Raw genomic sequence first — 13,055 nt, 5'->3', positions numbered from 1 at the left:
TGTATGTCTCTTGTTTGAGTGTGTGTTTTCCCAATTAAGACTATCATTAACAAAAATATAGTTTCTACATTACCGTGCATCGTGTGAATATTCACGAAGTGAATGTAAAAGGGGAAAATATTATCGTACCGTAGTATTTGTAATAAGTGACTACGGTGGTACTAACTACCTTAAAACAAAAGGTGTTCCAAGTAACATGTGATCGACCTGTATCCTGCTACTAACTCTAGTAAAACGAAGATGTAAGACACCGTAAGAAATGACATTTGGCACCCGTAGACTTTCAAGTCCCACTGTAGCGAGCAGCAAGGTGTAGGATAGTCAATCCAGTAGAGATCTATACGCAAACTCATACGCTCCCCAATTAAGGAGATTCGGGATACAAGAGCGGTCATGGCAGGAAGTGCCATGAACCGCTCAACGGTTCACATAACTGCATGAATGTATATGAAATGAATGTGCTAACTGAAAGTGTAATCTTTCTCTGTCTAGCCTGTATGCACTGAAATGTTCTATGTGTGCTAGCTGTAATGTATGTTCTCTCTATCTAGCATGTATAGTAATATACTGTGCGTACTAGCTGTAATGTATTGTATGTATTACTCGTACTGACTCATGAATGAACTGACTCATTGTATGTTTCATTGTTCTAGTAATAGTAATTGTATCCTCCTGTGCTACCCCTATGGTAACTTACTAGTGATGTAACTGGTACGTATGAATATGGAAGTATACCCTTGCTACCCAAGGGTACCGAATGAACTGGAAGGACTTTTATGACTATATATGTACACATGATATATAACTAATATTTAAACGGCCTTCAGACGGGTACCCGATATCCCACCAGACCACATCTCAAGCGCGAAAAGGAAATAGGGTGGATAGCCTTCCTAAGTCCTTTAAACTTTTCTTATATAACTGTACATACATATACATGCAATTGATAACAAGTAAAATAGAGTTTAAGCAAATCTATTTGATAAGTATAAGAACTTGTAAAACAGTTTGAAGCAAACCAGTTTATAACTAATAAATTAAGTAATTCGCCAATTTATAACTAATAAATTAAGTTGGGACACTCTAGAACATGCAAACACTTTGTTTCATGTGTTAAAGATCACAAGGATTGCATCCAAGTGTTGGTAGGTCAAAGATAGGGTGTTTGGAGTTCAAGGGTAAACTCTCTTGGAGTTTATGGTTTTGATGGTCATAACCCAAGGAGTTTACGGCAGTAAACTCTAGAGTTTACGTTCGTAAACTCTAGTCCTATTGACCATGTGTTGTTTTGTGGTTTAACAAGCGTTTTGAAGCATCTCTACTAAGTGGTTTGGCCTTTGGAATGGACTAGGGCAACAAAAACACTCCTTGGAGGAGTTTACGGCCTCATGGACATTTCCCTTTGGTTTTAATACCGTAAACCCTTATGGAAAAGGGTATTGCCATGTTTTCAAGTCCTTAACACAACTAGGTAATAGTCTAAGTTAGTTTTTGGGCCTAAGTAAGGAAAATGACCCATTTAAACAATCTTTAGGGTGTTTACGATTTTGGGAGATCCCCAAACCGTAAACACCTATAATTGTTGGTCTTTGGTGTTTTTCAAGGCTTAAACACAATAAGGGAAGGTCTAAACTCGTCAAGGATGGCTTAAACATCAAACTAGGACTTAGATTAGGGACTTAGGCACCATTTATGCCTTTCTTGGTGTTTACGGCCCAAGAACATTCTTGGACCATGAACACCTTTAACCTTGTGTTCTTGGCACATTCTCTTGATGTTTAAAGGTAATACTAGCTTAATAACACTCAAGGATGGAAGCACTTACTATCAGGAGGCTTGATTTGAGCTAATAATCCAAGAACACTTAATGTGTGTTCTTGGTGTTTTGGAAATCTAGACAAAATACATAAATGAGTGGATGATTAAATGTACTAACCCTAGATTAAGTGTTTTGCTAACTTGAAATGGTTAGAACACTTAAAACTTTGAAGATTTGGAACCAAAGTTAGGATGATACTTGAAAGCCTTTTTGGAGTTTACTCTTTTGGGTATTTGGGGAGTAAACACATAAGAACTAGTCTTGGGGAGTAAACTCATACATAGGTATGAGTTTACGGTTTTTGGGGTGATTTTTCAACCCAAACATAATAGTTTGGCCGGGAATTTATAAGACGTGATGTGTTTGCGGTTTCTAAAAATCAAAACCCGAGACGGCACTTTCATTCACCCGATCATTTAATAATAATATTAAAATAATCAAACAAACTTTATATTTCTTAAAAATCAGAAATAATGACATTAACTTATGACACGAAGTGGTTGAATTTTAGGGTTTAACCGAATGGAAATTTCGGGTTGTCACATAACCCCCCTGTAAAAGGGAATTTCGTCCCAAAATTAAAGTCTTAGCAAATAAAGTAGTTACAAATAACTAAGAAAAAAGATGAGGATATTTCAGTTTCATCTGATCCTCACGCTCCCAAGTGAATTCCGGTCCTCGCTTGGCGTTCTAGCGAACCTTCACAATCGGGATACGGCTTTGCTTTGTCTGCTTGACTTCTCGGTCCATGATCTCTACTGGTTCTTCCACGAAGTTGAGGCTCTCGTTGATCTGGATCTTGTCGAGTGGGATTACAAGAGTCTCGTCGGACAGACACTTTTTCAAGTTCGATACGTGGAAGGTAGAATGTACGTTACTGAGTTCGCGCGGTAAGTTAAGTTTGTAAGCTACTGGGCCGATTCTTGCGAGAATCTCGAAAGGCCTAATGTACCATGGATTTAGCTTTCCACACTTTCCGAAGCGTATCAAGCCCTTCCAGGGTGAGACCTTCAATAGAACGCGGTCGCCCACCTAGAATTCCAACGGTTTCCTACGTTTATCAGCGTAGCTTTTCTGTCGGTCTCTGGAGGCTTTCAATCGTTTACGGATCTGAACGATCTTCGCCGTTGTTTCCCATATGATTACCGGACCTATGAGAGTGCTTTCGGGAGTTCGTCCCTTAGCTAACTGGGTATCACCCACCTCAGCCCAGCACAGAGGGGATCTGCACTTGCTGCCATAGAGGGCCTCGAATGGAACTGCCTTTATGCTCGTGTGATAACTATTGTTGTAGGAAAATTCGATAAGGGTAAATGAGTATCCCATTCTTTCCCGAAGTCTATCACACAAGCTCGCAACATATCTTCCAAGGTTTGGATAGTTCTCTCACTTTGCCCATCGGTTTGTGGATGGTAGGCTGTACTCATGTCCAACCTAGTTCCTAGGGAACTTTGTAATGACTGCCAGAACCTCGAAGTGAATCTACTATCTCTGTCCGAGATAATGGATAAGGGAACACCATGCAGTCTTACAATCTCTCTAATGTAAATTCTTGTAAGTTTCTCCATCTTGTCTGTTTCTTTGATCGGCAGGAATTGTGCAGACTTGGTCAGTCTATCAACGATGACCCATATGGAATCAAGTCCACCCGTCGTCCTAGGCAACTTGGTTATGAAATCGATAGTTATCCGCTCCCACTTCCATTCCGGTATCTCAGGTTGTTGTAGAAGACCGGAGGGTCTCTGGTATTCGACCTTGACCTTTGCGTAAGTAAGGCATTTACTCACGAAGGTAGCAATCTTTGCTTTCATGTTAGGCCACCGGTATAACTTTTTGAGGTCTAGATACATCTTATTTGATCCCGAGTGCATGGAATAACGAGTGTTGGGCGCCTCGTTCATGACCAAGTATCTGAAACCACCTAGTTTCGGTGTCCAAATCCAGTCCATGAAATAATAAGCTCCACCACCCTTAACCTCTAAGATCTTATCCATCCCACTGAGGGATTCACCCGCCACATTTTCAGTCTTCAAAGCATCAAGCTGAGCTGCCTTAATTTGTGTGGACAAGTGTGAATGGATAGTCATAGTCAATGATTTGACTCTACGACCAAAATATTCCTTCCGACTCAAGGCGTCAGCTACTACGTTGGCTTTACCCGGATGATAACGAATTTCGCATTCGTAATCACTAAGTAGCTCAACCCATCGTCGTTGTCTCATGTTGAGCTCTTTCTGGTCGAAGATGTGTTGTAAGCTCTTGTGGTCTGTAAAGATAGTGCTCTTCATTCCGTACAAGTAATGTCTCCAGATTTTCAGAGCAAACACAACTGCTCCTAGTTCAAGATCATGGGTCGTGTAGTTGACCTCATGTGTCTTCAGCTGTCTCGAGGCATAGGCGATGACCTTACCTCGCTGCATCAGAACACATCCGAGTCCTTGATTCGATGCATCACAATAGACAACGAAGTCTTCTATCCCTTCGGGGAGGGATAGTATTGGCGCGGTGCATAAGGCTCGCTTGAGCGGTTGGAATGCTCTTTCCTGCTTCTCTTCCCAGTCAAAGGCCACACCCTTCTGGGTCAGTGTTGTAAGAGGTTTCTCTATGCGGGAGAAGTTCTGAATGAACCTGCGATAGTAGCCAGCGAGGCCTAGAAATTGACGAATTTCCGTAGGCGTCTTCGGTGCTGACTAGTTCTCAATGGCCCTGATTTTGGAAGGGTCCACGTGTATACCCTCTTCGCAAACTACGTGCCCTAAGAAATCGACTCGTCGTATCCAAAATTCGCATTTCGAGAACTTCGCATAGAGCTTCTCCGAACGTAATGTTTCGAGGACTTGTCGCAGATGTTGACTGTGCTCCCCCTTACTTCGAGAGTAGATAAGTATGTCATCGATGAACACGATGACGAAATGATCCAAGTAAGGACGACACACCCTATTCATTAAGTCCATGAATACAGCGGGTGCGTTCGTCAATCCGAACGGCATCACTACGAATTTGTAGTGCCCATAACAAGTTCGGAAGGCTGTCTTTGGAACATCCTCCCCTAACACTCGTAGTTTGTGATATCCGGATCTTAAGTCTATTTTTGAAAAGAAGTTCGCCCCTTGGAGTTGGTCAAACAAATCGTCGATCGAAGGCAAGGGATAACAATTTTTGATAGTCAGCTTGTTGAGCTCCCTGTATTCGATGCACATACGAAACGATCCGTCTTTGTTCTTGACGAACAAGACTGGAGCTCCCCAGGGTGAGACGCTTGGTCTTATGAAGCCCTTGCTGAGAAGTTCGTTAAGTTTACCGGACAGTTCTTGCATCTCTGCAGGTGCTAGATGATAAGGCGATTTGGCTACTGGGGTAGCCCCTGGAACTAAGTCGATTCGGAACTCGACTTGACGTTGCGGAGGTAATCCTGGGAGTTCTTCTAGAAATATGTTAGGAAATTTGCGCACTATTGGAATGTTCTGAATGTCCTTCGTTTCTTGGCTCACATCGACCACATGAGCAAGGAATGCACGACATTCCTTTCGCAAGAATTTCAGAGCTTGGATGCTCGAGATGATACGAAGGTTTGTGCCGGATTTGTTGCCATAGACTACTAAGGGTTCGTCAGACAGCAGATTAAGGCGAACCGCCTTTTCGTAACACATGATATCGGCACTATGGAGACTCAACCAATCAATGCCGATAATGACGTCCAAACTTTTAATTGAGAGCGGCATAAGATCGATAGAAAATGAATGGTTATCTAAAGTTAGGGTACACCCTACGAATATACTGCTAGTGCTCTCTGTCTTCCCATTAACCATTTCTACAGTGAACGGTTCATTAAGTTGTTACACCGTAAATTTCAAAACAATTTTCCGCATTTTATAAAAACATAATTCATTCATTACTCATAAAAACATCATTGTTTAAAACTCAATTCATAACATATATCAATCCCAAAATCTCATAAGATAAAAATCCCGTGTGTGTACTGATCAGGTCGGCGTCTTCCCGCGATCCTCACTAGTACCTGAAACACATAACACATAACACTGTAAGCACGACGCTTAGTGAGTTCCCCAAAACACCATATATAACACATATTAGCCACTCGAGGCTATAACTCTGTGGGTCCGTGCATTCAAACTCTGTGAACCCTCAGGTTCTATCTCTGTGAACCTTCCAGTTCTAACTCTGTAACATGCACAACATAAATCACATAGAATAACGCAGTGCAACACATCACACATATATATAGCATACAACACTGTATCACATAACTCTGATTACCTACTCAAGGTAAAGTATAGTGAGAAGACTCACCTCAGACTCTCGTAAATGCCTGACTTGGTAGAAGTATTGCCTAGCCTCCGCCTAGTCACACAAAGTAAATATCCTCATAAATATAACACTCGAGGCTAGACTTGACCCTCTATTGTCACCCTCAGAAGGGTAAAAGGCTATTTTACCCCCTTCTTGACTCAAGGACTGCATTGTTGACCAAACCCTCAAAGTCAACAAAAGTCAACGGTCAAACTTTGACCCAACTCGCCGAGTGCACTCCGGTGACTCGGCGAGTACACACATGACTCTTAACTCTTTGTCCCGCTTGGCACGTCGAGTCCCTCCCTAAACTCGACGAGTCACATCAGGAATGAATCGCGGGGCCACCCCGACTCAACTCGCCGAGTTTCAAGAACAACTCGGCGAGTACAACCTTGAACTTCAGTCCTCTAATCCCCTTCTGACTCACTAAGTCAACCCCCAACTCGGCAGTCCACTCACTTAATGATTAATGGGCAACCTTCATACTACTCGCCGAGTCTGTTCTTGGGACTCGGCGAGTTCATGCCATGCACACTCTCAAAACAACTTCTGAGGTCAGATCCGTCCCATACAATCATAGATCTGGCCTCCCCAAGCATGATAATCACGTAAAGCTAACATCTTGGTGCTCATGCAAAGGCTTAAAGGCCTTATTTGAAGATATGACCACTAAAATGACATCCAGAGCTCATAACCCCCATTAACACTCATAAAGCTCAAGGGAAAAGGGTCTATGGACCTCTTTGGGTCCAGATCTACAGCAAAAACACGAGAAGGGACCAATTACTCAATAAAACCATCCTCTAAAGGGGCTAAAAAGCCCTAACTCTAGGAATTACACCATAAACTGAAGAAGGGTCGAATGAATACCTCAAAATGAAGTCTCTGAACCCTGGAATCACTGGATTAGCACCCTCTTCAGCCTCCTCTTGTCTTGGTCCTCTTCTATTTGCACAAATACTAACAAATGATCAAGAAATGGCTCCTTTCCTTTCACAATCGCTCTAGCTCACTTAGGATTTCTCTCTGGGGTCTGGTAGCCACAAACGACGGCCATAAGGCCCCTTAAATAGGCCCCAAACCCTAGGAATTAGGGTTTCATTAAACAACGTGGACTCGCCGAGTCCAGCCATCCACCCGGATAATGATTCGCGTCCCTACTCGGCGAGTCTACGCACCAACTCGCCGAGTTCTTCCACAAAACTTGAAATAAAATGAATAAATATAATACCTAAAATTCTGGATGTTACAATTCTCCCCCACTTGAATCAGACTTCGCCCTCGAAGTCTCATCCCTGAAATTGCTCCGGATGCTGCTCACGCATCTCCCACTCTGGCTCCTAAGTCAACTCGGATCCTCTCCGTTGTTGCCACTGAACCTGCACCAGAGGCACCTCCTTGTTCCTCAGAACCTTGATCTTCCGATCCACAATCGCAACTGGTCTCTCCGCGTAGTTCAGGCTCGCATCCACCTGAATATCCTCTAACAGCACTACCGCCGACTCGTCGGCTATACACTTCCTCAACTGAGACACGTGGAAGGTATTATGAATCCGCTCTAACTCCGCAGGTAGCTCCAAGCGATACGCTACCCTGCCCACCCTCGCGATCACTCTAAACGGCCCAATATACCGGGGCCCTAGCTTGCCCCTCTTCCTGATTCGAATCACTCCTTTCCAAGGAAATACCTTCAAGAGAACATAAGCACCGACCTGGAACTCAAGCTCGGATCGTCGCCTATCCGCATAACTCTTCTGGTGACTCTGAGCAGTCAACAATCTCTGTCTCACCCGCTGTATCTTCTCTGTCGTCTGAAGCACAATCTCCGTGCTACCCATCACTCGTTGCCCTAACTCTCCCCAACAAATGGGAGTCCGACACCTCCTCCCATACAACAGCTTAAAAGGCGGCATACCAATGCTCGAATGATGATTGTTGTTGTAGGAGAACTCCGCTAAGGTCAAATATGTGTCCCAACTTCCGCCAAAATCCAACACATATGCTCGGAGCAATTCCTTGAGCGTCTGAATCGTCCGCTCGCTCTGACCGTCAGTCTGTGGGTGGTATGCGGTACTAAAATGCAGCTTAGTACCCAACTCCTCATGGAATTTCTTCCAAAATCTGGAAGTGAAACGCACATCTCGATCTGACACAATCGAGATCGGCACCCCATGCCGCGATACCACCTCTCTCACATATACCTCTGATAACTTCTCTGCAGAAGAACTCTCACTAATGGCGAGAAAGTGAGCGCTCTTTGTCAAACGGTCTACTATCACCCAAATCGCATCGACACCCCTCGCCGTTCTCGGCAATTTGGTGATAAAATCCATGGATATCTGCTCCCATTTCCACTCTGGGACTTCCAGTGGTTGCAACTTACCATGCGTTCTCTGATGTTCGGCCTTAACCCTATGATAGGTTAGGCACCTCTCAACAAACCACGCTACATCTCTCTTCATACAGGGCCACCAATACTCCCTTTTAAGATCCAAAAACATCTTAGTGGCCCCGGGATGGATCGAGAATCTCGATCTATGCGCCTCCTCCATCAAGATGGTACGCGTTCCTCCAACAAAAGGTACCCAAATCTGACCTTGGAAGGTCATAAGCCCTCTGCTATCGCTCACGAACTCTGACATCTAACCGATAACTCGCTCTCTCTTACGGTTCTCCGGTCTTACTGCCTCAGCCTGATCCCCTCGGATGGTGTCCAACACCGGAGTCATCACCGTCAATCTCATATAAATATCCCGAATTGGGGCGCTCTCTGCCCTATGTCTCAGGGCGTCGGCTACCACATTAGCCTTGCCCAGGTGGTATAGGATCTCACAGTCATAATCCTTTACTACATCCAACCATCTTCTCTAACGCATGTTCAAGTTTGGATGATCCATCAAATACTTCAAACTCTTGTGGTCCGTGTATATCGTACACCGAACCCCATACAGATAATGGCGCCAAATCCTGAGGGCGAACACCAAAGCCCCCAACTCTAGATCGTGGGTGGGATACCTTGCCTCATGGGGCTTTAGCTGCCTTGATGCATATGCGATCACATGCCCCCTCTGCATCAACACCGCTCCTAACCCAGATATCGATGCGTCACAATACACCACGAAGTCCTCAATTCCCTCTGGAAGAGCCAACACGGGGCTTCGCACAATCTCTGGCGAAGAGTCTCAAATGAAGCCTGTTGCTTTGGACCCCAGCTGAACACCACACCCTTCCGGTTCAACCTGGTGAGAGGAACGGCAATCTTGGAGAAATCCCTAATGAACCTTCGATAATAGCCAGCCAACCCTAGAAAACTCCTAATCTCAGAAGGAGATTTCGGCACCTCCCAAGTCATCACCGCCTCGATCTTGGCCGGATCGACCAAAATCCTCTTTTGGTTAACGAGGTGACCAAGGAACTGCACCTCCCGTAACCAAAAATCGCACTTGGAGAATTTGGCATAAAGCCTCTTCGATCTCAGCATACTGAGGATTTCTCGCAAATGATCCTCATGTTGCTCCCTGTATCTCGAATACACCAAAATGTCGTCAATGAACACAATCATTGATCGATCCAGCATCGGTCTGCATACCCTGTTCATGAGATCCATGAACGCTGCAGGCGCATTGGTGAGCCCGAATGGCATCACCATGAACTCATAATGCCCATAACGAGTCCTGAATGCGGTCTTCTGGATATCCTCCTTAAGCACCCTCATCTGATGATATCTAGATCTCAGATCAATCTTGGAAAACCAAGACGCTCCCTGCAGTTGATCGAACAAATCGTCGAACCTCGGCAAAGGATAACGGTTCTTGACCGTTAACTTGTTCAGCTCTCGATAATCTATGCACATTCGGTGCGAACTATCCTTTTTCTTCACAAAGAGGATTGGTTCTCCCCACGGCGAGCTGCTTGGCCGTATAAACCCTTTCCCCAGCACCTCCTGAAGCTGCGAGGATAACTCCTGCATCTCTGGAGGTGCAAGGCGATAGGGCGCCTTTGCAATAGGTGCTACCCCTGGAATCAAATCAATGCAGAACTCAACCTACCTCTCAGGAGGCACACCCGGTAACTCCTCGGGAAAGACATCCGGGAATTCACGCACTATCGCAACCTCCTCAACCGTACTCGGTCTCTCTAAACCAACTCTCATATCCATCACATACGCTACAAAACCACTACAGCCCTGCTGTAGACTCTGCCTCCCTCTAGCAGCCGAACAAAACGCTAAATCGGGACGGGTACCCTCGCCGTACACTGTAAGAACTCCCCCACTTGGGTCTCGTATAGTCACAAGCTACTGCTCACAATCGATAGCGGCTCCAAATCTGCTCAACCAATCCATGCCTACGATGACACAGACGTCCCCCATCGCAATCGGGACCAAATCAATAGGAAACTCTACACCGAAGATCTCGAGTACACATCCTCGAATCACCTCAGTAGCATACACTGCTCTCTCGTCGGTGATGGAGACTCTCAGAGGTCGACTCAATGCTTCTCGACTAATACTGATGTGCTTACTAAAAGCCAACGATACAAAAGATCGACTCGCACCCGAGTCAAATAACACCAAAGCAGGTACAGAACTCACAAGAAAAGTACCTACGCATATCATAATATAAGCACAAAATCTCAAACATTAAAATAAATACATGAAAGAATACATACCAGCCATGACATCGGGCGCTGCGCGGACCTCTTCCGCAGTCAAATCGAAGGCTCTCCCCCGAGCCTTCGGCGTCTCGGTCTTCACCGGCCGACTATCAGAAGTTCTAATAGAAGCGGGGGCAGACCCCTGAGAAGCTCCCTGTGCTGACCCTCGCAGCAGCGGACACTCGGCCTTCCGGTGTCCAGACTGGTTGCAGTGGAAACACACTGCAAACCCCTTGGGGCAGTCCTTGGCCATATGCCCCTCCTTGCCACACTTGTAGCAAGATCCAGCTCTACAAACTCCATCATGACCCTTTCTGCACTTTCCACAAGTGCGGCCCTTGTGGCTCCTTGCTCTGGGATCAACGGGATTGGCCCGCTTGGCTGCCGGCTGGGACTGTGCCGGTCGCCGATCCCTCCCCTAAGACTCTGCCTCCTCCCTAGCCTGAGTCTCTAGCTCGATCTCCCTCTTCCGAGCATTTTCCTGAAGCTCGGAAAATGTCCGGTACGAGGAGTTCACCACGAACTCCCGAATATCTCTCCTCAAAATACTCAAATAATGGCTCATACGTGCCTGCTCAGTAGATACGTGCTCAGGGCAGAACATCGCCCTCCCATGAAACATCCTGGTAATAACCGTAACAGACTCCGTACCCTGCTTGAGGGTCAAAAACTCCTGTGCCAACCGATCCCGTTCCACCGGGGGAACGTACTCATCATGAAACATGGCGGTGAACCTCTACCAGGTCACCGCAGCAAGCTCTGCTGGAGAATAGTGTGCTGTCGTGAACTTCCACCAGTCCTTCGCCCCCAGTCGAAGCTGGTTCAGCGCAAACCGAACCCTCAAGTGCTCCGAGCACGTGCATATATAAAAACACCCCTCAATGTCAGATACTCATCTCATCGCTGCAATCGGATCCTGCGTCCCATCAAACTCTGGTGGCTTCGTGTTGCTGAACTCCCTGAACAACAACGAGTCACCCCCTTGCGGCCTAGCGGCAGTGACGGCTGCGGTGGCCGCTGCAACAACAGCCTCAAAAAGAGCGGCATAACGCTCGTCAAAAGTCTCAATCAGCATGGTCTTAATAGACCCAAACATCTCTGGTATCTCTGCCCTGATGGCCGCAGCCACCTCCTCATGGATGATCCGGCGGATCTCCTCATCACTAGTCTCGCTACTCTCTGGCGCATGACGTGTCCTCACCATGATCTACCTTTGAAATACAACATAAGATATATTAGAAACTCACTCCAGCATACTCACACTCGATAACTCATCCCTCCTTAATCCCTGGCATCCCGAAGATTCTTACTTGAACTGTACACCGTCCCGGTGTTTTCAGTAGTACGGGCCCAATACTACCGTCCACACCGCGTTAGTATACACCCCAAGTACTCCTCCTAGGATCCCAAGTCCCAAGTACTCTATTATGCATAATCCACTCTCTAATATATCTCTAATAAGCTCCTCACTGCTAACTACTCACTCTCAAGTATCTCATATCAGCTCACCTCCCCTAGGCTAAGGCATCACAAATCAGGCCACTCTAGTCCTAATAGGAATACCTAGCTCACTCTAGCACGAGAATACATCATATCAATCTCACAAGCATATAACATAAGGGTATTTTGGGAAATCACCGTTCGGGCGCTGACTGATCGTACACACGACTCTGCTCTGCGTTATCCAAAAATCTTTTACTCTTTTTAGAAAACATGGTTCTCTTTTGAAAATATTTCTCAAATCCTCAGTTTGAGTTCAAATACGCCCGAAGGTGTACTCGAATCCCTCAAACCAAGGCTCTGATACCAACTTGTTACACCGTAAATTTCAAAACAATTTTCCGCATTTTATAAAAACATAATTCATTCATTACTAATAAAAACATCATTGTTTAAAACTCAATTCATAACATATATCAATCCCAAGATCTCATAACATAAAAATACCATGTGTGTACTGATCAGGCCGGCGCCTTCCCGCGATCCTCACTAGTACCTGAAACACATAACACATAACACTGTAAGCACGAAGCTTAGTGAGTTCCCCAAAATACCATATATAAAACATATTAGCCACTCGAGGCTATAACTCTGTGGGTCCGTGCACCCAAACTCTGTGAACCCTCAGATTCTATCTGTGTGAACCTTCCGGTTCTAACTCTGTAACATGCACAACATAAATGACATAGAATAACGCAGTGCAACACATCACACATATATATAGCATACAACACTGTATCACATAACTCTGATTACCTACTCAAGG

This window comes from Lactuca sativa, chromosome 7 (genome assembly GCF_002870075.4).
Source record: "Lactuca sativa cultivar Salinas chromosome 7, Lsat_Salinas_v11, whole genome shotgun sequence".
Lineage (NCBI taxonomy): Eukaryota > Viridiplantae > Streptophyta > Magnoliopsida > Asterales > Asteraceae > Lactuca > Lactuca sativa.
Note: the sequence above shows the minus strand (reverse complement) of the source record.